A 5,096-nucleotide genomic window follows, 5' to 3' on the forward strand; every position below is an offset into this window, starting at 1 on the left:
TCACATTTCCATATCCCAAGTACTCTCTGCAAATATTTTAGGCAGCTTTGACTCTCCAGCCATGTTGATGGTTACTGAAATCTGGGGGTAAGGTCATGGTTAGGTTAGGTTTTATCTTAGACGAGAACATTAGTATGATTTTACTTTATGAGATGCGAAGGAAGATAAGAGTAGGATGTGATTACCTTAAATGTCCCATTAAAGTTGGAATTTCTGGACCACTCCAAAGCAAAATCTCGAGTCTATGACTGATAAGTTGCCTTGAAAACATTGTCGAAAACTCTCCTCGAAACAGAGAAATCCCACGCATTCTTCCCCAACTCATAACATGGCTCGTAAACCGAAACCCTCCATGCACGTAACTGTATTTGACTTTCAAGTTCCTCGTACCGAACATGTAATTAGCCGACACTTTGTTCGTTGAATCCAAAACCAATGCCCCATCCATTACCGTCTGGTAACCCCGACGGTCGTGATTGTAAGAGAGTTTCAACGGTTTCTCCGCGACCCAGATCGAGTTCATAAATTGAAACCGAAAATCCTAAAAATGATGTATACAATTAAGAGTTCGATGATTTCGTTATTATTGGTTTTCAAGTTAAAAGGCATTACCTTTTTGGGAACATCATAGTCGATGATGAAGGAACCTGGTTTTTTGACGGTTAAAGTAAGATTGTTGAGCCTGGAACCTTTGACAATTGTGGTTTCACTCATGGAGGCGAGTAGCTTGACGTCACCAGCGTTGACGGCAAGAGTAACGACAGCGGTGCTCTGGTCATTGGTGTATCTTCCTTTCAAAGGCGCCTTCATTTCTTTCGGGAGATACAGGGAACCGAGATAAAGAGGGAAATGTTGGAGTAACCGTTTGCTTTTATAATTTTGCATGCCAAAATTTTAAGTCTGCATCTCAACGACGAGGTTCAAGTCTTCAATTGAGCTGGGAAATAATACTATGGGGCTTGACATGGGTTTATGCAAAGGTTTGAGGCTTGGACTGGACTGCTGTTAATTGCGTTGTAAATGCAGATATTCTTTTTCTTTCTTTATTTTTACATAAAGTAACTTTTAGCCTAACAGACTAACATCACCAATTTTTCAACTTAATTGTTATATATTTTTCACATTAGTATTTGAAAATATAATATATTTTTTAGTATTTTATAATTCTTTTTGATGATATAACACTCTGAAAGACAGAATGTAGTGTCATTCTTCTCCTGTGAGATATCGCAATAAGATTCCAGCTCTGAATCATTCTTTTCCAATGGATTCGTCTACGAATAGGATCCACTAACTTTCAAACAGGGAATTTATTAATACCTTTCTTCGCTTTCTTTGGACTTTGTTGCTTGAATGTAGATGCAGCTTCTGTGACATAATGAGGGACGCTATCTGCGGACGTAGTGAAGGAGCATTCAACTATGAAGTCCGCCAAAACGTGAGCTTTGATGGCTCTCATGGGTACGAATTTGATGCCAAATCCACTAAACTCGATGCTCCATTTCACCATTTGTTCAGAGGAGTCTATCTGCTGAAGTATTTCTCTCATAGGCTGGTTTGTAAGGACAAAGATGGGGAACGTCTGAAAATATTGTTTGAGCTTTCTGGCGACTACCCATTAAGGTAAAGACAAACTTTTCAGTCCTCGAGTAATTTAGTTCCCCTCATTGCAGCATTCGACTGATATAATACACATAAAGTTATTCTTCGTCCGTTGCATTCACCAGTACTGCTTCTACCTTCTCGTCGGATGCAATTAAATATACCAAAAGTTCGTCTCCTTCCCGCATAGATGTTAGGAGCGAAGGGGTAATCAGATATTTTTTTAGGTCTTCTAAGGCGACCTGGCATTGAGGAGTCCGCTGGAAAGGCTTGGAGTGGAAGGTTTTGAAGAAGGGTAAGCATTTATCAGTAATCTCTAAGACAAATATGTTTAGGGTTACAACTTGCCCGATCAATCTGTAGACATCTCTCACTTTTTTTTTGAAGGCTTCATTTCGAGGATGGCTATAATTTTCTTCCGACTGGCTTCAATAACCTTGTCTGAGATCAAAACGCCTAAGAACTTCCTTGCACCTACACCAAATGTACATTTAGAAGGACTGAGACGTATGTCGTATTATCGAAGGACTTGAAATACCCCCGTGAAATCCTTCACATGTTGCTCTATGTAAGAACTCATTACAATCATGTTATCCACCTATGCCTCCATTTCTTCCCAATTTGATCTTTGAAGATTTAATTGACGAGGCACTGGAAAATGGCTCTGATATTCTTCAACCCAAAATGTATGACCTTGTAAAAGAAAAACCTGGTACATAATTACATAATTAACCTTGTCCTCTTTACTGGTATATTTATGAGCCATACCTATCAAATCTCCACCTTGGCGAATATCTTGCCCCTTGGAAACTTCAATGTGGGTTGGGTTACCTTACTTCTTTAACAACTCGAAACATTCAACAAGTCCAAGCAATGCTTAAACTTGTCTGTCGTAACTGGCTTGGTGAACATATCAGCGACATTCTCATCAGTATGTACCTTCTAAAACAAAACCTCTCCAGATGCAACCAACTCTCTGATCTTGTGGAACCTTACATCAATATGTTTAGCTCTAGCACGATACACCTGATTCTTAGCCAAGTGAATAGCATTTTGATTATCACAAAGCAACTGAACTCCACCTTGTTGAACACCCAAATCCTTCACTAAACCAGTAAGCCATAAAAGCTTCTTTTGTAGCTTCAGCCGCTGCCATGTATTCAGCTTCAGTTGTAGATAGTGCCACAGCAGATGAACAGTAGACTTCCAATAAATAAGCCCTCCACCAAGAGTAAACACATACCCTGTCGTAGATCTTCTATTATCCAAGTCACCTGCATAGTCTGAATCCACATATCCTACAACCAAAGCATTATCCTGCTGACTACCAAAAACAATTCCATGTCCCACAGTACCCTTTAAGTACCGAAAAATCCACTTGACTGCTTCCCAATGTTGCTTACCAGGTTTAGACATGTACTTACAAACTTGACTAACAGCATGAGCTAAATCAGGACGAGTACATACCATTGCATACATTAAGCAGCCAACAATATTAGAATACGGAACCTTTGCCATATCTTCAGCTTCCTTATCTATCTTCGGGTACTATTCTGATGAGAGCTTAAAGTGATTCCAATGGAGTGCTAACTGGTTTTGCGCAGCTCATCGCAAACCTTTTAGCATTTCTCAACATAACCCCGTTGAGATAGACACAGTTTCCTTGAGTCTTTGTCCTTGCAAATTTCCATTCCAAGAATTTTCTTTGCAGCACCTAAATCTTTCATATCAAATTCCTGACTCAATAAGGTTTTCAAACCAATAACATCATCCATGTTCTTCGCAGCAATCAACATATCATCAACATACAATACGGAAAAATAAAAGACCATCATCAAGGCTCTTAACATAGACACAACAATCATACTCACATCGGTTGTAGTCAATCTTGATCATATAGGAGTCAAACCGTTATACCACTGTCTCGGAGACTGTTTCAACCCGTACAAAGATTTCTTCAATTTGCAAACTAAATACTCGTTTCCAGGTTGAGTGAAACCTTCAGGTTGCCGCATGTAGATCTGCTCCTCTAAATCACCATGCAAAAAAGAAGTTTTAACATCCATATGCTCTAAATGCAAATCCCAACTAGCCACCAATGCAAGTACTGCTCGGACTGATGTGTGCCTAACCACAGGAGAAAAGATTTCATCATAATCAACTCCTTTCTATTGTGAAAAACCCTTTGCTACCAAACGAGCCTTGAACTTCTCCCCCTCTTTTTCTGTTACTGCTGGTTTCTTTTTATACACCCATTTGTAACCAATCGACTTCTTACCCTCAGGAAGGGGAACTAACTCCCATGTATGATTGTGATTCAAAGAGTCCATCTCCTCAACCATGGCAGCCATCCACTTGTCATTTTCTTGACTAGTAACGGCATCATGAAAAGTAACCGGAACATCACTGCTAACAGTAAGTGCAAAAGAGACCAAGTCTTCAAAACCCAATCTGCTCGGGGGCTTTATTTTCGTCCGTCTCACCCTGTCTCTGGCGAGACTATAATCCTGCAAATCATCCGTAGTGGAACCATCAGAAGTCGGTTGAGAAGTTTCTGGTTTCTCAACTGGAAACTGTTCGAAATCCACCACTGTCGTGTCTTTCTTCTGCTGCAACATGGATTGTTCATAAAAAACAACATCTCTACTGATCATAATTTTCTTCGCAACTGGATCTCAGAACTTGAATCCTTTGACACCTTTCTTGTAACCCATAAAAATACACTCCTTCGATTTTGCATCAAGTTTAGATCTCTCATCAGCAGGTACATGCACATAAGCAGTACAACCAAAAATCCGTAAGTTATCAAAACTAACATCATGACCAGTCCATACCTCTTCTGCAACTTTCCCATCCAATGATGCCCTTGGCGATCTGTTGATAAGATAATACGCCATGTTAACAACCTCAGCCCAGAAGTATTTGGGAAGGCCCCGCATTCAACCGCAAACATCTGGCTCTTTCATTCAACGACATGTTCATCTGTTCCGCAACACCATTCTATTGTGGTGTCTTGCGCACTGTAAAATGCCTCTTAATCCCATGCTCCTTACAGAACTGTAGAAACTATGAATCTGTGTACTCTATACCATTGTCAAACCTCAACACTTGATTTTTCGTCCTGTTTGGTTTTCTACCTCAGCTTTCCACAGCTTGAACTTCTCAAAAACATCAGACCTATGTTTCAAAAAATACACCCAAACTTTCCGTGAAAAATTGTCAATAAAGGTAACATAATACCTAGATACACCCAAAGACGATGTTGTGGAAGGCCCCCATACAACCGAATGCACATAATCAAGAATCCCTTCAGTTGTGTGCTTCGCAGTCTTGAAACGAACTTTAGTCTGTTTACCAAGAACATAATGCTTGCAAAAGTCGAGCTTACAACTTTTAACACCATGCAACAGATTTCTTTTATGTAATTCAGCCATACCACATTCACTAAGATGAGCAAGACGCATATGCCACAGTTTGGTTGTATCATCATATGA

At 39.9% G+C, this 5,096-nt stretch overlaps 1 pseudogene; it reads right to left on the reverse strand.

The window, feature by feature from the left end:
• Positions 1-810, reverse strand: LOC120182435 (annotated as a pseudogene).
• Between the last annotated feature and the right edge of the window lie 4,286 nt (positions 811-5,096).

The sequence above is a fragment of the Hibiscus syriacus genome, unplaced genomic scaffold, assembly GCF_006381635.1.
Source record: "Hibiscus syriacus cultivar Baekdansim isolate YM2019G1 unplaced genomic scaffold, ASM638163v2 tig00112649_pilon, whole genome shotgun sequence".
Taxonomy (NCBI): Eukaryota; Viridiplantae; Streptophyta; class Magnoliopsida; order Malvales; family Malvaceae; genus Hibiscus; species Hibiscus syriacus.